Source organism: Bactrocera dorsalis, chromosome 1 (assembly GCF_023373825.1).
Source record: "Bactrocera dorsalis isolate Fly_Bdor chromosome 1, ASM2337382v1, whole genome shotgun sequence".
Taxonomy (NCBI): domain Eukaryota; kingdom Metazoa; phylum Arthropoda; class Insecta; order Diptera; family Tephritidae; genus Bactrocera; species Bactrocera dorsalis.
This window is the reverse complement of record NC_064303.1, coordinates 61682845-61709665: the sequence shown is the minus strand read 5'-3', so window position 1 is coordinate 61709665 and position 26821 is coordinate 61682845. Positions and strand designations below refer to the sequence as shown.

The 26821-nt window shown below is 39.2% G+C and overlaps 1 protein-coding gene across 29 annotated transcripts in view; it reads right to left on the bottom strand.

The window, feature by feature from the left end:
- The window catches only part of LOC105224078 (voltage-dependent L-type calcium channel subunit beta-2), a 995088-nt gene that overhangs the window by 288637 nt on the left and 679630 nt on the right, over positions 1 to 26821 (bottom strand). The gene's annotated exons all lie outside the window — the stretch shown is intronic.

Below are 26821 nucleotides of genomic sequence, written 5' to 3'. Positions count from 1 at the left end.
TTGATTATTTTTGATGAGACGCCCCATAAACTTTTAGTTTTCCATCTAAAAAAAATTTCAGACCATAAAAAGCCCTTAATTTTCATAATAAACCTTGCCCCAAACACGATACATTTCCCATTTAAAAAACATGGGATTTTGCTACTTTTTACGAATATTTTTTTTCTGGAACTTTCTCGTTTGTAAGAATAAAAAGATCATATTCGTATACATAATTGAATGCTCTACAAAAAAAGTCTTGACAATTTTTCGATATACTCCCTCTTTTAAAAGTTATTCAAGGGTAAAGTTAACTTCTGCGTAATTTCTAGAATTTTCGAACTTTTACGGCAAATCGAAAATTTTTTATAAAATTCAATTGTTTATTCTCAAAAATATATTATGCTTATAGTTTTAAGATAAAAAATAAGAAAAATTTGCAATTTGTTTGAATTTGTTATTGCCGTATTCCGCTTTGCACTTTATTCTTTCTTATACATACATATATACGAACATATTTTTTGAGAGCCAAGTAGCGTAGCTTTGGCACCCACTCAACTAACAACAAACTAACGTTGACTGCTCGCGCAGTGTGAGCAAGCAAAAAACAGACACTGTAGGAAAAATTTCAAAGGACCCATTAGAAATTTATCGTTCGTCGGAATTTCAGCTATCATATTTTGCGGTAGAAAATATACACATAAAACAAAGAATATAAATTCGTTGCTTATTCACGTATTCAAATTAAAACTTAAATAAAGAAATATTTTTTCAAATTATTATTTGTTTAATTTTAATTTAATTAAGGGGGTATTCTACTCTAGAATTTTGAAAAAATCGATTTTTTTCATATATTTAAAGTTTAGACCCTTAAGAACATATCCTCCAAAGGATTTTTAAAAATTAAAATTATTTTAAGAGCTACAGTTACTTTAGTGACGCAGTACCTAGCCCGGTAGGTAGGTAGACTCACTTTTTTAAACGCGTTTTTCTCGAAACTACTTTTTTACACATGGTACCGGCATTATCACAAGTTCTATACAACAGATTTACTTGAAGTTTTGTGTGAACCTTCTTTATATAATACTTTATCTTTATATAATCCTTAATCCTTTGTTTTTAATATTAAAAAAAAATTCAGGAATTTCAAAAAAAAGCGTAAAAAATGATTTTTATTTTCAGGCAGTCGCCATTTTTCAAAAAAAAAATTCTTTTTCGTGTTCCCTGAGGTAGAGATTATAAGAGCATCCTTACTGATTAAGAATTTTTTTTGATTTTTGTTTCAGACCACCAGGAGAGTCAGGATCAATGTCACCAGGATGTGACATTTTTTTACACCTGTCTCTCCCCCCTCTAATTATTTTAATTTTTAATATTTTTTAGTAATTTTTTTTTCTGTATTCTTAAGATATAAATAAAAGCACCATACGAAATTTATAGCAAAAATATTTTGGGTTTTTTTAAATAAAATTCAAAAAACTGCCCAAAAATTGATTTCTAGAGTAGAATACCCCCTTAATTGTTACGACTCGGTTAAGCGAATTTTTAATAATAATGGAAGAGTTAAAATTTTGTATTTCCGATTTATTTGAATATATTGAGGAACATTACGGCACTCAACCCTTAGATGAAACAATTTATACTCTGGAAATAAAAAGAGTTGAACTCAACGCGATATACGACAAGGCAAACAAGTCGTACGATGCCTTTCGTAGAACCCCAAAAAAGACCCAGTGAAACTATTGACTTTGCAAAAGTCAAAGAAAAATTTAAAAAGAGGCATCAATTATATTTGAAATGTTTAGGATCCATTTATCAAGCTATTTATGATCTCAAGACCTCAACCGCAACAATAAAGGTTTGAGTTTTAGAGGAATATACATCGCGGGACATAGGACCCTCAATTCATCTACCCCCTTGTGATACGGACATATGATATGGAGATTTCGCAACCTGGCTTGCATTCAGAGACATGTTTACGGCTATATATGTAAACAATCACAAAATCAGCAAGGTGGAAAGACTGTTCCATTTAATTCAAAAAACCCGAGGAGAAGCTGGAGCAATTGTTAAAAATGCACCCTTAACAAATACTGGTTTCCTGATGGCATGGAGGGATATGGTATCCCAATACGAAAACAAACAAGTTCAGGTCAACGCGTAATTTAATTTTATTCTACCCCAAGCAACCCAAGAAAGCGGAAGCGCGATTAAACACCTTCAGAGGACCATCAACAATTGTCTAACAAATCTGCACAGACACTAGTAGTTGGGATCCCATATTAATCTTCTTATGTGGATTGAAACTACTCAAAATCCTACTTTATCAATTTGAGAATACCCTGGAAGATAACGCGGAAATACCATCGTAGAAAACTTTCGACGCGTTTCTCACTCATAGATATAAATCTGGCTAAATGAGTCTCAGACCCCCCTCACAACATTACACTTCTACACCACACACATTACATTCACCACATCATCATTCTACACCACATCTTCATTTCACACCACATCATCATCACATTCCACATCACACTCACACAATATCAACATCACGAATTTAACACACATGAGGACACCGCACAAAAAGAAACAAAAGGGACCGACAGACAAGGCACCAGCCTCTTTTTGATTTCGACCGCGAACTCAGACAGTCACCTTGCGTTCCTCCGTACCTTTTCAGCGTTTTTCGTTGCGCATCTTAACTCTACATTGCGAGGTAACTGCCGCGAGTTTTGTACAAATATCTATGGTCCTTCGAAGCCGTACTGGACGGCACCAGTGGTCAAAGTAATAAAAAATAAAAGTGAACACATTGTGAAAAAAAAACCCAATACATATATATTAAACATAAAATTACAGTGGTAAAAAGAAACAGAAAAAAGTGAGCACATTGGAAAGAAAAAAATTAAAAGTGAGCACATATGTACATACAAGGATATTAATACAATACACAAAAGTGCAAAAAAAAAAAATCAGTGAAATACGAGGTGACAAAACTATGGAAAACATCACAAAGTATATACATATATATTTATAAATACAGTGGAGTTAAAATTTAAGTGCAATAAATGCAGTGCAGTGACCACAAAACCAAACAAAAAAGAGTGGTGAGCTTAAAAGAAAAAAAAACAAAGAGTGGAGTTGTGAAACTAAAAAATGCATACATACATATACATATGTACGTTCAGCAACCAACAAACAGGCGTGATAAAACAAAAACAAAAAAAACTAAGAACACACAACTAAACGGATAAACGGAAAACGGGCGCGAAATTAAACCAACGAAGTTAAACAACACAAGTATCAACACGGAGGGCTGGAACGCGATCACAACACCAACAAAGGAGACTGGCACAGAGGAACAGGGAAAGAGAAGAAAAAAAGGAGCAGCTGGCCGCTACAAGGAAAGGAAGCCACTGACCGCAAAACAGATCACAAGGAGACATACACCTACTTGTCCCCCCTATATGAAAACCAAAAATACCCTTGATGCGAGTCAATGTAAGTGTATCGTTTCCATTTTTTACACCATATATGTATGTTTGTACTAGTAAACCCCGTTTAAACAGTTTCAAAAAACGGGTACCATAACGTTAACAAAACGCAAAAACAAAACAAAAAAATATCGGTATTCTCATTTCTCCTATATCTTAACGGAGAAAGCGGAAAAAACCGATATTCAAAAAAAAAACTACAAACACAATACAAATTTAACTAAGTACTGGCACTATTTTCCGCAATACCCCTTCTGCTTCTTAAAGCAGTAAGCAGGATTGCTTAAACCGTAAGCGAAGGCAGATTTATAAAAAACAAAAAGTACACCCTAAAGCGAAAAACAGAAGAAGAATAAAAGATAAAAATACAAACATACATACATATATTCTATTTTTGCATTTACTTATATATACCTACATATTTATTACATGCATATACATTAGAGTGGGTCAATTTTTTTCTTGACAAAGCGGTTATCAAAATCGTAAACTACGATGAATTCTAAGAAAATTTGCCCAAGAAACCATGGGTCTAAAATGAAAATCGAGCCTCCGGCAGCAAACATACCCTATGACCATTTGCTCGAATACATAGAATTTGACAATCCTCCACTTCCGGATCCACAAATTCCTCCACATATTCAAGGAACCGAGCGCTTTGTGCAACTGCTGACTAGCGTTTCACGTCGAACTATAGAAAAAATCGCGATGGTGTTATGGCAGTCCGTTTTGATTTTAGAGCCATGGTTTCTTGGGCAAATTTTCTTAGAATTCATCGTAGTTTACGATTTTGATAACCGTTTGGTGCATTTTTTTTGCTCCATACAAATTGACCCACTCTAATATACATATATTTACAAAATATTTTTTACACCATATATGTATGTTTGTACTCGTATACCCCGTTTAATCAGGTTCAAAAAACGGGTATCATAACGTCAGCGCAACGCAAACATAAAAACTATCGGTATTTTCATTTCTCCTACATCTCAACGGAGAAAACGAAATAAGAAAAAAAAACGATATTCAGAAGAAAATACAAACATACATATATTATATTCCAATTGCATTGCATTTACTTATATACACGTATATATTTCTTACATATATATATGAACAAAAACAATATATATATATCTATATATGTATATATGTATATGTATATAAAGGGTGATTTTTTAAGAGCTTGTTAACTTTTTTTAAAAAAAAAACGCATAAAATTTGCAAAATCTCATCGGTTCTTTATTTGAAACGTTAGACTGGTTCATGACATTTACTTTTTGAAGATAATTTCATTTAATAGTTGACCGCGGCTGCGTCTTAGGTGGTCCATTCGGAAAGTCCAATTTTGGGCAACTTTTTCGAGCATTTCGGCCGGAATAGCCCGAATTTCTTCGGAAATGTTGTCTTCCAAAGCTGGAATAGTTGCTGGCTTATTTCTGTAGACTTTAGACTTGACGTAGCCCCACAAAAAATAGTCTAAAGGCGTTAAATCGCATGATCTTGGTGGCCAACTTACGGGTCCATTTCTTGAGATGAATTGTTGTCCGAAGTTTTCCCTCAAAATGGCCATAGAATCGCGAGCTGTGTGGCATGTAGCGCCATCTTGTTGAAACCACATGTCAACCAAGTTCAGTTCTTCCATTTTTGGCAACAAAAAGTTTGTTAGCATCGAACGATAGCGATCGCCATTCACCGTAACGTTGCGTCCAACAGCATCTTTGAAAAAATACGGTCCAATGATTCCACCAGCGTACAAACCACACCAAACAGTGCATTTTTCGGGATGCATGGGCAGTTCTTGAACGGCTTCTGGTTGCTCTTCACCCCAAATGCGGCAATTTTGCTTATTTACGTAGCCATTCAACCAGAAATGAGCCTCATCGCTGAACAAAATTTGTCGATAAACACATTTCGAACCGAACACTGATTTTGGTAATAAAATTCAATGATTTGCAAGCGTTGCTCGTTAGTAAGTCTATTCATGATGAAATGTCAAAGCATACTGAGCATCTTTCTCTTTGACACCATGTCTGAAATCCCACGTGATCTGTCAAATACTAATGCATGAAAATCCTAACCTCAAAAAAATCACCCGTTACATATATATATGCGCTTTCTTTTGATCTCACGTTAGGAATATTGCGAATACGCATATTCATATATACATACGTACATATATACATATGTACGTGCATACGGCACACGATCAGTCCATGTCATTCCAGAGAAGCGGGTAAATTACTGATAAAGCAAAACGACAAAAAATTACGCGGTTTAATACATTAATTCACCACACTTACGATACATAAATTTAAAGTCCGCATTGGCATCAGTGATCTGCAGTGAATGAGTTAAACACAACTTTGAGCCACTTGCGAAAAATTGAGTATGAAGCAAGCAAATTATTCACGGAATGAGTATAAGTGTGAATACTACTCACTTACAATTATGAGAGAGAGAGTTTTGGCTTGTGAGCTGCTTAGCTTGTATGAAGCATATATTCACAAGTGTTTGCTTATGAGCTCACAATACTTATGAATCTTTGCTTAGGACTCTCTGACATTCATGAATACAAAACACTTGTGAATATACGAAGAAGCTCAATTGTGCGCAAGCCACTTGAGCCGTAACGCTATGAACCAAAGGCTAAGAAATCCATTATGAAATTAGTAAGAGTTACTATTATATTATTGTATAACAACAAGGATTTTGTAACTGGTTCAAATAATGACTAGATATAATGAAATAAAAAACTGGATTTTCATATTTTGTGTTAATTTTCTCTATTATTAAAAAAATCACATATACATACTTACATACATTAATATGTTATCACTTATAATATTTCATTTTATTTTATAAAATGATAATTTAGTTCCTTTCAATGGAATTAAAATTAAAAATAAAAATCACGTCAGTTTAATGGTATAAAAATTACATGAATTATTATCAAAAAACTAAATAGCAAACTTCAGTTAATTTCGGTAAAAAATAAAAATAATAAGCATAAAATTTACTTCAAGATTTATGTACATACATAAGATTCAACTCCAAAGATACAAGTATATATTATAAGTATAGCTTCTAAATATATATTAAGATTGAGGTATTGCACAAAATTACTTTTCAATATCATTGTATATTTTTGTTTTTTAAGTTTCTAAGGTCTTCTTGCCATATTAGTTAGTCTTAAATATAGAATTCAGGAATATTATATTATCTACGGTTTTGGGTGCAAGTCGATTTCTTTTATCAGTTATTAAATTGCCTGCCAAGGAAAATACACGTTCAGACGCCGCACTACTTGCAGGTATAGTTAATATTTTAAGTGCAAATTTTTATATGCGTGGAAAGTTAGCTTTATGTTGCTTCCACCATTGAATTGCGTCAAAGTCATTATCAAATTGTATTCTTTCTGTAAAATATCTATCCATCTCATCTTCGATACGTTCCTGCGCGCTCATGTTTGAAATATTTGTAAAAAAGAAGTTCAGGTCATTTGCAGGTGAAGACGCATTTGATGTTGAAGTAATTGGTGAATATGGAATTTGTGGGGTCTCATTGTGTTCGGAAGTGTAAAACTCAATATTGCCTGATATCTCCTCAATGCAGAAATGCTTCACAGCTTCAATATCGACATCTCTCATAGCTTTTGCGGGAGAATATGAAAATAGTGCTACTTTGTGGTAAATGCTTAAATTAGCAAGCCATATACTGTCGATATATGTATGTTGATATGTTACGTTTAAAGCTGAATATTGTTGGAATGTCTGTATGAACTGCTCCGCATATCGTTTTTAATCGAAAAATTGAAGGAAGTACAAAACATATTGCCACAAAACCCACCCACATTTCTTGTATATATGTATAGTATCTCTTAGTAATTTTACTATGTTTTAATGTGATTTATTGTTCTATTTTAAAAGAAAACTGAATAAAAGAATAAGAAACAAAGAAGTTTCAGTTTTGTAGTTTCTACGAAGTCACTCGACTCACTCGTTCCTTTTAAAACCCCTCCGTGTAGGTATAAACTTCAGGGACTCATCTACCTAAGCTCTTCACTTTCTAGAATGTAAGATAAAGATGCAAGGGTTTAAGAAATAATTGAATAAAAGGATAATAAACAAAGAAGTTTCAGTTTAGTAGTCGCTACAATCACGCGTTTCGTTCCTTTTAAAACCCCTCCGCGTAGGTATAAACTTCAGGGACTCATCTACCTAAGCTCTCCAATTTCTAGAATGTAAGATAAAGCTTAAGAAAATAATTGACTAAAAGGATAATAAACAAAGAAGTTTCAGTTTTGTAGTCACTACAATCGCGCGTTTCGTTCCTTTTAAAACCCCTCCGCGTAGGTATAAAATATATTTTGAATAGGCAAGGAATTTGTGAATGTATTCATGAATAAATAATGAGCCACTTATTAGTGAATGTATTCATGAGCCTTTCAACTCATCTAATGGTAAGCAACGAATAGCTCAAACAATTGTATACAGAGAAGCAAGCCAAGCCAAGTGTGAGCGATAAGTGATTGTGAGACATATTCACACTCATTATTACACAAGCAAGCCATGTGATTGTGAGAAGATAATATTTTTAGTGAGAGCAAGTGTGGGTGAATATTGGGGGTGATTCATGAATATGAGAGTGTATTCATAAGCCAAGTATTCACTGCAGATCACTGATTGGCATACATCTCGCAATACCCCTTGTTCTTTGGCCGATAAAAACAAGCAGGATTGTATATAAAAACGTTATATTTACATACATACATATATGTATGTACAAAGTGCAGTGATCTCTAAACGAGCTCTCATTAGCACATAAGGCAATCACAAAAGTCCCGCTTATAGGTATACCCTATAAGAATTACGGACACAAATCATATATACAAAATAAAATATTTATATACATATCTATACATATACATCTATTAAATCCGCTGAGGAATATACCGGCATATACATATATATACATCGGGTACAACTTAAATATAACATAAAATATTTTTTTAACATACTTAAATATTTTTACATACATACGTGTATTGTCACATATGTAGATACGCTCATTGCTTCAAAGTCCACATTGGCATATATTCCGCGATACCCCTTGGGTTTTGGCTAACAAAACCAAGCAGGATTGCGTACAAAATATATTCAAAGTCCACATTGGCATATTTCCCGCAATACCCCTTGATTTTTGATTAACAAAAACAAGCAGGATTGTGTAAAAAACCAAAGCGTAATACATATGTACATACATGCATATGTACAAAGTGCAGTGATCTCTAAAACGAGCGCTCATTAGCACATAATAAATAAAATATCCACCTATAGGTACCCTATAGGACATTTGGACATAATAAATATATAAAAGAAATATACACAGAAAAATAAAATACTTAAAATAATTTCCGCTCATTTAAAAAAAAAATTTATTAATAATAATAAAATCAAATTTAATTGATTAATTATTTATTTCATTTAAAGCTCTTATTAACTTAAAAGAGTTCGCGATTACTATCAAATACGTTTTATCTCTATATCAATTTCGTTGACAACTCTTATTTACTAAAAAGAGTTCTCGTCCAATCATATACATACATATATACGAAAATATTTGGAAATCTCGGTTTATTAAAAAGCCATTGGTTTAATTGATTTTCTTGAAACTCTTACTTACAAAGAGTCTTATATTCAAAATCTTATCTACAAGTCTAGTCTTCACTTAGACGTTTTGATTCATTCTATACATCCTTAAATGAGCTCAGATTCAAAAGAATCAAAAGCAATACAGTCACTAAAAGTTCCAAAAATGGTTTAGAAGAAAAGAGCCCATGTACACCTGCTGAAGCTACACGATGAAAGCAAGGTGCTACAAAAGTAAAGAGGGGTAAAGATATTTCTTATACAAAATTCATTGCTGAGAGTGACAGTTTGATACGATACTGCACTCGATTTTCATCTTCACCGATTCAAGACAATTCTGAATCGGTCTTAGAAATCAAAAAAGATAATTTAGACAATTTCTGGACACGTCTCCAAGCGGCATATGACGCAATCGTAGAATCTGACGACTCAGATCTACCGGAAAATTTTAAATCCTCGGCATACGCCAAATATGAAAACTGCTTAGACCAGTACGAAGAGACGAAAGCTATGATCTCAGATCAGCTAAAATTAATAAAGCAATTGCACCTGCTCCACTTCCGCGAGTAGAGATGCCACAAGTACAAAGTCAAGAGGCGAGTTCAGGCATCCACCTGAAGGTGCCCGCATGTGACACAGAAATTTTTCATGGGGGTTATGTACAATGGCCGTCCTTCCGGGACATGTTCACAGCCGTTTACATAAACCACCCAAAATTATCTAATGCACAAAAATTGTATCACCTCCGATACAAAACCAAAGGTCAGGCAGGCGTAATAGTGAAACAGTTCGCTCTCAATGACGAAAATTTTAATTTTGCTTGGGAAGCTCTAAAAGCACGTTATGAAAACGAGAGAATATTGGTCGATAAGCAGATAACAATTCTAATGAACTTGCCAAAAATTCAAAAAGAAACCAGTGAAGAATTTATCAAACTTCAATCAACTGTTTCCAATTGTTTGTCGATTTTATCGACCCAAAACATTTCCACAGACAACTGGGACCCTATACTGGTAAACATATGCACCGCAGCATTACCAGAAAAGTCTTTATTATTGTGGGATCAATCGCTCTCATCGCGAAGAAAGTGCCCAACGTGGCAGCAAAAGAAAGAATTTCTTACTACCCAATACGAAATTGCAGAAAGGGTAGATAAAAAACTAGTCAGAACGAAAACCGTTCAAAACGACCTCAATAGAAGCTTCAATAGACCCCAAGCAAGTAGCCACAATAATTTAAATAGAAGCTTTTTTAAAAATCAATCGTTCTCTTCTGAACAATATAAACAAACGTCATGCGAACTGCGCAGAGGAGGTCACAAACTAAAATTGTGCGAAAAATTCAAAAAAATGAATGTTAGCGATCGAAACAATTTCGTAAGAACGAAAAAATTATGTACCAACTGTCTGTCACATGCGCATACGCTTAAAGATTGCGAAAGCAAATTTAATTGTGTTTACTGCCATAAAAGACATCATTCAATGTTACATATAACAAATTTTTCCAGCTCACCCCCAAACAGCGCAAACGTAAAAAGAGCAACAGGATTAGTTGCAACAACAAATCCTGAAAACTGCCAAGAAGCACCATGCTGCTCAAAGGCGGTAAAAACCCAATCGCTACATAGCGAAAATCACAGTAGGGTACTTTTACCCACAGCAGTTGTCTCCATCGAGCACCGAGGAGAACTGTTTAAACTCAGAGCCTTAATAGACCAAGGATCACACTACAGATACCAACAAAACTGGCCAACTTTGAAATCACGGGAATGGGAGGAAGAGTTGTTCAAAACTCAAATAAAATCTGCCCCATTACCCTCTTTTCCCACAAAGCGGATAAGCGCATACAAGCGGAAGCTATTGTCTTACCGCAACTAACCAACATGCTACCAAGCTATCATATAAATAGCAAGCATTGGGAAAAGGTTTCACACCTAAAGCTAGCAGACCCCAACTGCAACACCCCCGCTCAAATAGATCTCCTATTAGGCAGAGATCTCATACCACAAACTATTCTCGAAGGTATTGAGAAAATTACCAAAACACTTCTGGCGCAAAATACCATTTTCGGATGGGTCCTAAGCGGACTAGTTGCGGAACCAGTTACAACATTGACAACTCAAGTTGAGGAAGTCTCAAATGAGTACCTCAATTCACAATTGAGAAAATTTTGGGAACTAGAGGAACTCCCCCCCATATCAGTCGCAACCCCGGAAGATCAGTATTGTGAGGATTTTTACAAAGCCACAACTACTAGATCAGAAAATGGTCGGTACGTCGTACGACTACCACTTAAGCAACAATTTCCTAGCACACTCGCCTTAGGTCACTCTCGCACCTCTGCAATTCAGCAGTTTCTAAGTATGGAAAGAAACCTACTTAAAAAAGGCGAACTCAAATCTGAATACGATGGTGTGTTAGAAGAATACCTCCAGTTAGATCACATGGAGGAAGTAAACCCAGGGGAGAAAATCGTCAACGGCAAATACTACTCCTTTTACCTGCCACATCACGCAGTAGTAAAGCCAGACAAAAAAAACAACAAAGGTAAGAGTTGTTTTTAATGCCTCGAAAACCACCAGTTCAGGGAATTCCCTAAATGATATCCTATTTACGGGACCCACACTCCAACCAGATTTAATGCTTCTGATGTTAAATTGGCGTATATTCAAATACGTATTCAATGGGGACGTTGAGAAAATGTATCGGCAAATAGGCGTACATAAAGACGACCAAGATTTTCAACGTATCATGTTCCGTAGATCTCCCACCAGTCCTTTACGCGACTTCAAATTAAAAACAGTTACATTTGGCGTTAACTGTGCACCATATTTAGCCATTCGTACTCTCCACGAATTGGCAGACAACACAAAGTCCGAATTTCCCCTGGCAACTCAAGTGTTGAAAACTCAAACGTATGTAGACGATATTTTGTCTGGAAGTCATACTCTTCCAAAAGCATACGAAGCCTTATCACAGGTAATTAAAGCCCTCAAATCCGCAGGGTTTCCATTAAAAAAGATTACGGCAAATCACCCGAATATACTCAAAAATATTCCAAACGAAAATTTGTTGGACACTAATTTCCTTATATTCGAAAAGGAAAGTACAACAAAAACACTAGGCATCCAATGGAATGCGATATCGGACCAGTTCTCATACACGGCAGAGTCCATATCCGCATTATCAGTCATCACAAAAAGACAGATTCTATCCTCGGTGGCAAAACTTTTCGACAACGCAGGATGGCTTTCGCCAATTATGATCCAAGCGAAAGTCTTAATACAAGAATTATGGCTAGATGGATCCGACTGTGACGAACAAGTGAAACCTCTTCGCTTAGAAAAATGGTCCCAGTTCGCAAACAATCTGAAGGACATTTCTCAGATTCAAATTCCACGATGGGTAAACTACTCCCCCGAACACAAAGTCGAATTACATGGCTTTTGTGACGCCTCAGAAAAGGCATACTGCGCTACTATCTATGTGCGCACGCAAAGTGGCACCACGACCACAAGCCACTTATTAATAGCAAAAGCAAAGGTGGCACCTTTAAAAACTATAAGTCTCCCACGACTTGAGTTATGTGGCGCACTACTACTTTCAAAATTAGTAGCCATGGTGCAAATGCATTTAAATATGACAAAATGCAAATGCAGGAGACAGCAAAAAGAAACGCAAAAAATCTCAGAATCAGCTGAGGAAAAACCGGTACCAGAGGGCGGTCTTCATACTAGGGAAGATAGCCAAAGACCAGGCGGCCGGTACCCCAGTTGATGAGGCTGAAACGAAGCGCCTTAAATCTATCGTAGAGGAATATGAAAGCTACCTGAAAAGGAAGCAATCACAACCTCAAGAACAGAGCAAAAAAGAGAGCACTTCTCAGAAGAGAAATCGCTCCACAACAGAAGTACCCGGAGCTCAGCCCAAAAAACCGAGGAGGAGCGAAGGAGAGCACAGCAGCATAACAACGGCAAGGCATTTCAGCGATGTAGCCAGAGATAGCCTGCAGGTGGCCATTATAGACGGGAAATCCTCCTCTCCGAACACTATACAGGAGAGATGGGTGGAGATCGACGTCAGATTGTCGAGTATGGTGCTAAGCTATGTACTCGACAATCCGGCGGGTCCTCACCCGGAGTTTGACTCCTCTGAGACCCTCAGGGGCTACAGGGTCATCAAGTGCGCGGACCAGGCCTCGTTAGATTTCCTGACGGGTAGTGTTGCTAAAATTAGCAACGCCTTTGAAGGCCTCCAATTGAGGCTTTTATCCGCCAGCGATATTCCGAAGAGGCCTCGGGCTCGCATTTGGCTACCCCCACTAGAGGATCCAGGCGAAAAACTCCTGAGGTGCATTAAGCTGCAAAACAAATCTATACCTGGTATAGATGAGTGGCAGCTTATCAAGGAGGAAAGCCCAAATAAATCAAGCAAGCCAATACTAGTGGCCATTTGTGAGGAGTCCATTGAGGCTCTGAAGAAGACTGACAACAAAATCAGCTTCGGAATACGCAAGGCCAGATTAAAAATCTTCCAAGGCGACAAAGCGGCTGACGAAGACGACACGGAAGATGTCGACGACGCCAGCCAGTTGCTAAGGAATGTGGGCATTGAAGAACCCCGGGATGCCCAATAATAACAGCATAAGGTGTGTACAGATTAACCTGCAGCACTCGAAGAGTGCTACAGCAAATCTGACAACCCTCGTGAACGAGGGGGGCATCGACATCAGCCTAATACAGGAGCCCTGGGTCAATGAAGATTCCATAAAAGGGCTAAACAGCAGCAATTATAACCTGTTTTACACGCGGAACAGAGGTAAACCTAGGGCATGCATTCTTATCAATAAAAGCATAAATGCATTTCTTTGTCCTAATTACAGCACAGCAGATATCACAGTGGTGAAGGTGGAACAGAAGGAAAAGCCCTTCTTCTTGGTCTCGGCCTACTTGGCCCATGACGAAGACATACCACCGGCCCTGCTCACCAGGCTAGTAGAGGAGAACAAGAAGGATGATGTCCTAATAGGGTGTGATGCAAATGCAATGCACACCGTATGGGGTAGCTCCAGCATAAACACCAGAGGTGAGTCACTCTTGCAGTATATTTTGAATAGTAATCTAAGTATTTGCAACAAGGGCGATAAGCCAACTTTTATTTTCCCAAGCTCAGATAGGTTCCCGGGGTGGGAGGAAGTTCTTGACCTCACGCTATCAACAGACACAGACAGTCTCGTTGTGGATAATTGGAGGGTATCCGACGAGCCTTCCATGTCGGATAACTCCTGGATACTCTTCAGCATCCGCGAGAGGTACAGTGCGCCTCTCACATACCGGAACCCTAGAAGAACGGCATGGGGAAAATTTACCAGTATAGCAACAAAATGCCTCGAAAAGGGAGGCAATAAGAGTATCAGAAATCCAGAGGAACTAGATTCAGAAGTTGAGAAGTTGGAAAAAATCCTAATCACAACTTTTAATAAATCTACTCCGCTAATAGTTTTGAAAAAGAGAAAGTCTCTTCCTTGGTGGAACAGTGAACTCAAGAATTTGAGAACACAACTAAGGAAAGCTTTCAATGAAAGTTTTAGAACCAAAATCTGGCAGCCATATAAAGACCTTATGAAGGAATACAAAAAAGCAGTCAGGAAAGCTAAAAATGACTCATGGCGAACTTTCTGCACATCGATTGAAAGTTGCACAGAAGCCGCTAGGCTGAGTAAAATGCTATCCAAAGACCATATTAATACTGCCTACATTAGGGCGGAGGGTAGTGATTGGACCTCCTCGGCAAAAGAGTCCCTGGAGGTACTAATCACAACACACTTCCCCGGGAGTCAGCAAGCACCTTCAACGAGGGTTCAACCGGAACCACCGGTGAACGCAGCTGACTATCGAAGCCAAATAATAGACAAAAGGAAATCAAATATGCCATAAATAGTTTTGCACCATTTAAAGCGGCAGGTCCTGACGGGATTATGCCCATAATGCTGCAGAAACTGGTAGAACCCATGGTTCTGAGGCTTGAAAATATTTACAAAGCAAGCATTCAACTATCTTACATCCCAAGAAGTTGGAAAAGGAGCAAAGTTGTGTTCCTTCCGAAGCCAGGCAGAAGAACACACGAGAATGCCAAGGATTTTAGACCTATTAGCCTTACCTCATTTATGCTGAAGGTACTAGAAGGGCTAATAGATATACACGTAAGAACAATAATGGCGGAGAAGTTATCGAAGTCCCAACATGCGTACATAAAGGGCCGATCAACCGAAACCGCCCATCACGAGGTGATAAGTGTGATTGAAAAATCACTACACCACAAACAATACACCATGGCTGCCTTTCTAGACATAGAGGGCGCCTTCAATAACATAGAAGTAAATTCGATAATTAATTCTCTGGCGCATGGGGGCATAGATGACACTGTGTGCAGATGGATACTATCGATGCTTGAGAATAGGAAGATTATAGCTTCAAACGGCGCTGCAACACAAACAAGTTATGTGAGTAGAGGGACGCCTCAAGGGGGGGTCCTCTCTCCGCTTCTATGGGTTGTAGCGCTGAACGAAATACTCCTCCAATTAAACGGTGGAGGAGTGAAAGCAGTAGCATATGCAGACGATATAGTGTTGTTGGTATCAGGAATGTTTCCTTCAACAGTCAGCGAGATTATGGAAAGAGCACTTCGTAGGTTAAACCTATGGGCTAAAAGCAATGGTCTAGGAGTTAACCCGAATAAAACAGAACTGATGCTATTCACTAGCAGAACCAAAATACCTCAGTTTCAACTTCCGGTACTAAACGGCACAACACTCACTCTATCCCCAACAGCTAAGTATTTGGGGGTGGAGATTAAAGCCAAACTGTCCTGGAAAATAAATATAGAAAAAAGAATAAACAAAGCATACATGGCCTACTATACTTGTAAGAAAATCGTCAACAGGAATTGGGGCCTCAAACCAAGTATAATCATGTGGATGTACACGGCGATCATAAGACCCATACTCACATATGGAGCTCTGGTATGGTGGCCAGCGCTAAATAAACAGTACAACATTAGAAAATTAAATGGAATACAAAGAGCAGCATGTGCGGGTGTTACGGGCGCAATCAGGTCATGTCCGACTGATGCGCTCAATGTGATCCTGCATCAACTACCAATGGACATTTTTATTCAAAAAACAGCAGCTATTGCGGCGATAAGAATAAAAGAATTGGGAGGTTGGAATCAGCAGAACTACGGACATAGTGTAATCCTGAACAAGCTCACTATTAATAAATCAGACTACATTCTCCCAAAGCTGGATTTCAATAGACACTTCCAGGTGAGGATACCATCTAGACGAGAATGGAGAAGAGGCTCAATTGCAGAGGAGGGTACCACCTCAGTCTATACCGACGGGTCCAAAATGGACTGCGGAGTGGGCACGGGGGTATTCTCCGCTGATCTGGGCATATCTCTCTCTATACGTCTACCGAACTCGGCTAGCATCTTCCAAGCAGAAGTACTAGGCATAGAAAAAGCCTGCGAAGTTCTATTAGAAAATCACGGGAATATACATAAAGCAACTATATTTACGGATAGCCAGGCGGCCCTCCTGGCATTGTCTTCACCCATGACCGATAGGGCTGCACTCCTACCTACCTACCTATGACAAAATGCAAACTCTATATGTGGTCCGATTCCGAAATTGTACTAGCCTGGTTTGAAAAACCACCACATGCATGGAAGACGTATATTTCTAACCGTACGTCTCAAATTCTTGACCTAGTGGGATCAGCCACTTGGCGTCACGTAGCCAGTGCTGACAATCCTGCCGATCTAGGTACAAGAGGGTGCAAGCCACTGCACCTTGCCACTACCACCCTCTGGTGGAATGGCCCCCGATGGTTGATAGAATCTCCTGATTCTTGGCCACAATCCCCCATGCGCAACATTATCGCCCCAGAAGGTCGAAAAATCGCCACCTTTCACACATTATTGGATGATGCTGACATCCTTGAACGATTTTCCTCGTTTCCAAAAGCGCTCAGAGTAGTCGCTTATATGTTCAAATTCATAGAACAACTCAAAAGCAAAGTTAAGGGATCACATAATTTCCCATGCAACACAGTGACGCACCTAGAGTTACAAAAGGCAAGGGTCGCACTAATAACATATACACAATCGCGCTACTTCAGCCGCGATATATCACTACTAAGAGAATCGAAGCCGATTGATAAAAAGAGCTCACTCTTAGTCTTAAACCCATTTCTGGACACGAAAGGTTTGCTTCGTGCCAATGGTCGGCTTGCTAATTCGAGCCTAACATACAACGAACGCCATCCCATAATAATCCCAGAGAGGTCACCATTTGCCACACTGTTCCTCCACTACATCCACATCTTAATGCTACACGCCGAACATCGCCTCATGCAACAGATGGTACGCCAGGAGTATTACATCCCCCGTCTTAAGCCGGAAATCAAGAAGTGCATCTTCACGTGCAAGATTTGCACTATGCACAAGCAGAAGATGCGAACGCAGATTATGGCAGCACTTCCACCGGAACGCTGCAATTTCGCTCTGCCTTTCACCACAACAGGTGTTGATTTTGCTGGGCCTTTCCAGGTAAAGGCGTCCATGTTAAGGTCTCCCACTCTCATGAAAGGCTATGTGGCTGTCTTTGTATGTTTCACGACAAAGGCAGTACACCTTGAGCTGTGTAGTAATCTGACGACGGAGGCTTTTCTCGCGGCATTTGCTCGCTTCGTCGCTCGACGAGCCACAGAAAAGCAATTTGTGGATTTTTTAAAACAAGTGTCACCCGACATCGTACAAAAGTACGCCCCTCAAGGTATCAATTGGCAATTTATACCCCCAAGCGCTCCTCATATGGGCGGTTTATGGGAATCAGCTGTAAAAAGCTTCAAATCCCATTTCAAGAGGGTAGCTGGAAATTATAAATTCAATTACGAAGAGTTCACGACACTATTAAATCGAATTGAAGCCTTTCTCAATTCACGGCCACTCACAGTACTATCGCAAGACCCCTCAGATTTCATCGCCTTAACTCCAGGGCATTTTCTAAAAAGAGCACCCATCCTGGCCATTCCTGAGCCAGGCGTGGAGTCGCTATCTCTATTAAATCGATGGGAACGAATTAAAATTCTCCATCATGATTTCAGCCGCCGCTGGAAGGACGAGTACATAAAGGATCTCCACAAAAGGTACCGCTGGAAGACTCCTGAACAAGCGCCTAAACTTGGAGACTGTGTCCTCATCCACGATGATTGTCTACCCCCCACCGAGTGGCGGCTTGGCCGCATTGAAATGCTACATTACGGCTCCGACGGTCACATACGAATCGTTGATCTCCGTACGCAAAACGGAACGCTAACCAGACCGCTCGTGAAGCTATGCTTTTTGCCAACTTCCGATGATCGCGGATCCGAAAAACCGCAAAAACAAACGATATTATTATCGTGTCCCAATCAGCTAATCAAATGAAAACGAGAAATACGCCAATACCAACCGTTAAAAAATAACAACCGTCAGAAAATAACAAACCGTAAATAAAAATAACGAACCGTAAATAAAAATAACAAACCGTACATAAAAATAACAAACCGTAAAGAAAACTAACAAAAAATGGTCGATCCATACGACGGCCCATTCATGCCACATACCGTGGCACGATTGCCAATATCTAATTGTATGACAGCTTTCTAATTAACAATCTCCTTTATACATAGATTACCATGGACGTAGATATGCCAGTAATAGCCACGCCAGCCGTTCGGTCGGCTACCAGCGTGCAACGCACCGGGCCAACCCCAGCGCCCCGAGCTGCCGTTGCAACAGCGCCGATAACAGCACCGGCAACCACACCGGCAACAGTGCCGGCAACCGCACCTGCAACCGGCAACCGCTCAACACGGGTCCCGGACGGAAATCGCATAAGATGCCCCCTATGTCGACGCCCACATCGCTTGCATCATTGTGGGACTTTTAGAGGGATGCGACCGTTACAACGGCAGCAAGTTGCCCAGGCACACGGGCACTGTGTGAACTGCCTATCGCAGACGCATAGGTTGCAAGAGTGTGAGTCGAGGGGTCTGTGCCAAATCTGCAACCGGCCGCATCACACGCTGCTGCATCGCACCGATGCGCGACGATCATAGGTCAGCTACCTCTCGCAGCCAGGTAACAAGGCACCAACCCGTAACGCGAGTGCATCAGTGGGTTGGAATGTCTACTCGGCGTCGTCAGCCTAGACTCCAACCACGGCGATCCACGGGTCTTAGCAGCGTCGTGGCAACGCTGCAACAGCTGCAGCGACTCCTAGGCTAATCAGTTGCCTAGGGGGGCCGGGATGGCTAAATGAGTCTCAGACCCCCCTCACAACATTACACTTCTACACCACACACATTACATTCACCACATCATCATTCTGCACCACATCTTCATTTCACACCACATCATCATCACATTCCACATCACACGCACACAATATCAACATCACGAATTTAACACACATGAGGACACCGCACAAAAAGAAACAAAAGGGACCGACAGACAAGGCACCAGCCTCTTTTTGATTTCGACCGCGAACTCAGACAGTCACCTTGCGTTCCTCCGTACCTTTTCAGCGTTTTTCGTTGCGCATCTTAACTCTACATTGCGAGGTAAGTGCCGCGAGTTTTGTACAAATATCTAAAATCTTTGGAAGCAGTAGGAAATCTAACTGACCCCGTTCCAGTGACCCAATCCGACAGTGGATCATATAGAAAAGGAAAAAACAGGAAATTCAGCACATTTCACGCTAATGTTTCCGGAACTTTGACTCTGAATTTTTCACACGCTAGTGAACGCCCAGTTAGAGGCAACAACTTCTCGGAAAAACCTCAACACATTGAAAGTTGTAAGCTATGTAGAACACAACATTCCAATCGAGAATGCCCAAAGTTCTTACAAATGAATTTTGAGACCCGAATAACCACAATAAAAAAATAATGGTTATTGTTTCAATTGTCTTACATTATTTCACAGTCTCAGAGATTGCAAGAGCAAACATTCTCGTAGAATATGCAGAAAGAAACATAACACACTTCTGCATAGGGATACCCTGTTTCCGTTCCCAATCCCCCCGCAAGGATCAAGAGCCTCTAACCCGCCTCTTTACCCAAAGAGCAGTAGTAACCCCCAAACCCTCAATATCAATACAAATCCGCAAGCCTACACAATCCCCTTACATATAGTCCACTAAAAATAAAGCCCGAGACCCACAAAACTTCAATGGCAAACAGATTTTGTTAGGTACTGCTATAGTTCAAGTTTTATATTCACAGCTCGCGCACTAGTCGACTCCGGGTCAGAAGCCTCTTTTATTTCAGAGAAAATTGGACACACCCACGTTCAAGAAAAATGCAGAAATGACTGGATTGAACAACACCGTTTCGGCAAGACCTACCAAAATGTGTGAACTCACCCTTCGTTCCCCGACAAGAAAGGAGTTTAAGATAAAAATACACGCATTTATCTTAAAAACTTTAACCGATAATTTACCCACTCACTTACTCACTTAATACGATCACTACTAATACAGATTTCGGTTTTAGTTTAGCTGACCCTCACTTTTATAAAACCAGACCAGTCGACATATTGATCGGAAGTGACCTGTACCCACAAATAATTCTCAGTGGTCTACGGAGAAATATACTCGGAACCCTTCTAGCCTAAGAAACGGAATTCGTTTAGATTCTATCCGGACCCACACCGGAAAACCCCTTTACACCCCCAATAATGTAATTTTTCGAAAAGATTACACCAGACAAGTTGCTCACGCAATTTTGGGAAATTGAAGAAGTTCCAAGAAAGCCTCTACCCTCAACTTCAGATATAGTTTGTGAGAAAATTTATAAAAATACAACCCACAGAAAATCAAATGGGCGCTATGTGGTAAAATTACCCTTTAAAACCCCAAAAAACATAGAATTGGGCAACTCAAGACACTTAGCTCTAGCTCAAATTCTTAGAAATGAAAAATCATTGTTGTTTAAATGAGTTAAGCCTCCCCCCTCACTCAACCTGTGAAAAACTGTCGCACTCTAATACGACCGCGCAATTCACCACAGCTGATGACACTTCAACGCAACTCACCACACCTGTGCTCCTACCCACTAAACAAAAAGGATAGACAACAGGAAAGGGGACTACATTCGTACACACTGCGCTGCGTCGACACCTTTCGCCAACACAATTCGTCTCATACAATTCGATCAACACAAACCGCACATTACCATTCGCACGTCAACTTTCGATCATCACCACATTCGCATATACGCTGCACCGAGTCGATATCTGCGCTAAACATAACTTTGCATCAGCCGTGATCCTTCCTATTTCAGCATCACTTCGTTCGCATCGATCCCGCACTTGTTTCTATTTAATTAAGTTTGGCATTTGTTGTAACCGGAATTTGTGTTAAAAATAAATTATAACGTATTTCCGATCAGATGAGAATGTATCTTAGTTAGTAACATTAATCGCGAGTTTAAGTAATTCATAAAAACTTAAATACAGAGGTGGGTGCTTCCCAATTAGTTGGGCACCCAAATATTCAATTGTCGAGAAAACCCGAAATAAAAACGGAATACGACGAGGCCATCAACGAGTATTTGGAACTCGGTCATATGACCAAAATAGAGTACAATCCTGCGAATAATACGAAAACGTATTATCTGCCACATCACGCAGTCATTAAACCGGATCGCATAACGACTCAACTCCTAGTGGTATTCAACGCATCATGCCCCACCTCGAACAAGAACAGCCTCAATGATGTACTACATACTGGGCCCATTCTGCAAGCAGACCTCGTAATCTTAGTAGTAAAATGACGAATGTTTCGAATCGTATTCAACGCAGATATTCAAAAAATGTATCGCCAAATACTCGTTGAAACCCTATAGAAAATTTTTAATTACAAACTGTTACGTTTGGAATTAACTGTGCTCCATATTTGGCTATCCGTACCTTCCTCAAATTAGCGGATGATGTACAAGGAACCCACCCACTGGCAGCAGATATACTTCGAAACGGAATGTATGTTTATGATGTACTTGCAGGAGCACATAACGTACCAAAAGCGATAATGGCAGGAGATGAACTCACTTCATCTTTGAAGTCCGCAGGATTCGCTCTACGCAAATGGACGTCAAATGACCCAAAAGTTTTATCTGGAATCCCACAAGAACACCTATTGGATACCAACTCACTTAGTTTGCCAGAATCCAATCACACAAAAACACTAAAAATCAGCTGGAATGCAAAAAAAAAAGATGCGTTCTTTTTTCTCATCAACCCTATTCAGGATAACACGTCGTATACTAAAACAGAAGTGTTATCGATAATAGCAAAATTGTTTGACCCAGCTGGTTGGCCCAGCCCCGTTGTAGTCACAGCTAAAATAATAATGCAACAGATATAGCTTGATAAATTCGATTGGGATGAATGTCTAAAAACTCTCCATCAATGGAAAATGTTCATAAAAGACTACGATGCCTTAAATCTCATTTAAATTCCTCGATGGATTCACTTTTCGACATCAGCGATCATCAATTTTCATGGATTCTCTGACGCATCTGAAAAAGCTTACGCAGCAGCCCTATATATAAGTGTATCTACAAACACAAATACTTGGACACTCCTTTTCGTATCCAAGACTCGTGTAGCCCCTATAAAAACTATATCGTTACCAAGGTTAGAACTTTGCGGATGGCTAGTGGATGCGATCCTACCCCAAATAAACATTACCCAAAACCGTACTCACTTTTGGACGGATTTCACAATTATTCTTTCATGGTTTAACAAGCCCCCATGCACATGGACAACCTTTGTATCTCACCGAATTGCTACAATCGCAGAAAAGGTTGGAACCGAAAATTGGACTCACGTCGAAAGCCAAGACAATCCCGCTAGTCGCGGGAGCACACCTCTAGAAATGGTTAATAATGACCTCTGGTGGCACGGACCCCAATGGCTAACACTCGACTCGAAACACTAGCCATTTACCAAAAAATCAATCGATGCAACACTGGAACTCCGACCAATCAAGACCTTCGTGAACACAACACAAGAGGATAGATTCTCATCCTCACCCAAAGCCATTCGAGTTGTAGCATGTTTGTTCAGATTCTGTTTGAATGCGTCATCCAATAAATCACAACAGTCATACACAACGTTGGAAATAACTCCAGAGGAGTTCAACACTACAAGCACGAAGCTAATTATTTTATCCCAAAAGAAGTATTTCCAGGAAGAGTATGAAGCCTTAACCCCAAAAAAAACAGCATACCAAAAAAAAGTACAATTTTGACCCTAAACCCTTTAATCGATCCCAAATGAATAATGCGAGTTAATGGTCGATTGAACAATTCAACCGCATTATCGGTTGAGCAATTCAGCCGCATTATCATACAACGAGCGTTATCCGATTATACTACCCCATAGCAATCGATTAGCCAAACTACTCACCTAATTTACACATCTAATAACCCTTCATGGCGGCAACCAGTTAGTCTTACGACTTATGCGTTCGGAATTTTGGATACCGAAGCTGAAAACCCTCATCAAGTCTACCATTCATCAGTTCAAAACTTGCGTCCATTCGCAGCAACAGGGATTGATTTTGCCGGTCCCTACGACATAAAAAATTACATCGGCAGAGCATGTCTGATCATAAAAGGTTATGTATGCGTATTTTGTTTGTTTTGCAACCAAAGCAATACATCTAGAGCCAGTAAGTGATCTCACCACCAATGCATTCATGGCCGCATTCACACCTTCCTTTTCCAAGCGCGGATGTCCCGCCGATCTCTATTCAGACAATGGTACTAATTTCGCAAGAGCGTCTAAACTTTTAATTAAAGATCGGCGAGAATTCATGAAGTCACTGGCACTTTTATCCTTTAGAAGCTCCACACTTGGGTGGACTCTGGAAAGCAGGAGTGAAAAGTTTAAAGAGCCAGTTGAAAAAGCTGTCTCAGAACCAGAAATTCACTTTCGAAGAACTAGCTACCCTTTTCTCCCGAATCGAAAGTAGCTTGAATTCTCGCCCTTTAAGCCCATGAATTTAGAACCTTTAACTCCAGGCCATTTCTTAATATGTACCCCTTTATTAACCCCAAAAGAACCCAACTTAGAAGATGCACATCTAAGCATCGCACAAAGATGGCAGAAACTGAAGATACTCCATCAAGACTTCTGCAAACGATGGAAAGAAGAATATCTGAAGGAACTCCACAAAAGATATAAGTGGAAATACCCTCAAAGCAATATAGACGTCAGCGATATGGTAGTTATACGCCAAGAAACACTATCCCCAAATGAGTGGAGACTTGGTCGCATCGAAAAAACGTTTCTCGGTGCAGACAATAAAGCAAGAGTAGTTTATATACGTACCTCTTAGGGAACAATTATCCGCCTAATAACCAAAATAGTCACTTTACCAAATAATTAATCTTATTTCCTTATAGAGACATGGCCCAGTATGAAGCCAAATTACCGCTGCCAACAGCCACATTCACTTTGTGATCACACAGCGTGGCCCGTAGCACCAGCCCACTCTGCGACGAAGGGAGACGCCTACATCACTTTAAAGCGACCCTTTCTCAATTCGAGAGGAGCGAGGAAATATGCATCGCACGGCCCGACGTACTATCAGCCTTTCCCCTTGTTCACATGAGCTATGAACGTTCTGCAACATCCCACATCGCATCACCTCACGTCACGTCACAACACCTTATCACACAACAGTTCACAGCATACACCACTACACACACACGCATCAAACACAGAACTTAACACTGCTCATTACTACAACACTACAACACAACAACCACACGATTATCAACGAGACCACTCGTAATCAGCTAATATTCACCACCCCGTTTTCATCCGTGAAGCAAAGCAGTCGTCCGCGATATTAAATTTTTTTCATTTTAGTACCCGCAACAACCACTGCAATTTCTTTTTTATATATATTAAACCACCAAGTGACGTGTAGCACAGAGTTCGCCAGCAGTGTTCAACAGTGGGTTTCACAGAAAACAAAAAAAAATATATATACATATACATTAGGGTGTGTCGTTCTGAGGCAACCTTTTTTTTTTCAACTGAAAAACAGGCTCAAAACGTTCGAAAATGTGAAAAAAAGTCACTCAAAAGATGAGCTCTTAATATTAATATTAAGAGGTGCCTATTTCAAATTTTCTGTTTTCCATATAAATAACATGAAAAAAAAAATCATTTTTTTTGTGGTGGTTATTGTGCGGAGATTTTATATGTGCACGCGATGGCTGCCATCGAAAGTTTCCGAAAGTTTTGAGCCTGTTTTTCAGTTGAAAAAAATGGTTGCCTTAGAATGGCACACCCTAATATACATATTCAATTGTTTAACTAAAATTAATAAACCTTTTACATATATAGAGTGTGTGATAGAACGATCCGTTCTTTTATTTGGCAGAAGTATCGATATCACATACATAAGTGTACTAGTGCCAAGCGTGAACAAAATGGGCGCGAAATAAACTAACTAAAAACCAAAACTACAAAAACAAACCTACTAAAATCAAAAAAGGGCGCGGTATAATTATGTACAAAGTGTAAGAAATATACAAACATTAAAGTTAAAATAGCAAACGGGCGCAGTGTAATAACATATACACAAAACACAACTACTATACATAGTCACGGGAGTTAAGGAACATATTCTTTATAATAGTAACAAACAACAAAACAACATTTAGTTTCAGTAAACAGAATGTATCAAAACAACCTACAGTTGGAACAATTGAAATGCACTATCACTACAACAAACAATCCTAAACAAAGAAGTATCAAAACAACATTGAGTTTGAATACCACAACAACCTTATCTTAAAACAAAGAAAATGTATCTAAGCAAACAATATATATGTAAACAAACTAAACAAATAATATAATATGTATCTAAACAAACTAACAACTAGTAATAAGTAAACATACTAGTTAGTGGCTAGATGAGTTAGCTTTTCCCTCTGTACGCCCGACACGACAACACAACACACTAACGCGATCCACATGTGAAGACACCACACATCCAGACATCCCACATGAAGACACCACACACTACTACACATGAATATATATCACACATACGAACATCACACCACAACTCTACACTACCCAACAATCAAAACCGACCGTTCGAGAGGACGACCTTCCCTTTGTTACAACGATCTCGCACCGAGCGAACGTGTCACGCAGCGTCAGTTTTCCGTATCCCTATTTCGAAGTGCAGTGAATCCAACGATCCGAACAGTGTCTTTAATAAAACAAATCAAAATCAAACAATAAACTAAACATTAAATTAAACAAAAGGAAACCAAACTAACCAAATTGTGTTTTTTTTTTGCCGGTGAGTTAACAAGTGCCGAGGTAAGTGGTGGCTAGCAATAGCGATAGAAACATTGGTCCTTCGAGCCATAGTGAAAGGCACTATGGAAAAATAAAAAAGTGGGGGGAAAAAAAAGAGTGGAAATAAAAACCTTTTAACGAAAATAAAAAATTGTGCAGTGACACATACTTACATAAGTGCATAGTGAAGTGCGAGTGAACAAGCTTGGAAAAACAAAAACAAAAATCTAAGCAAAATTAAAACAATGTGTGT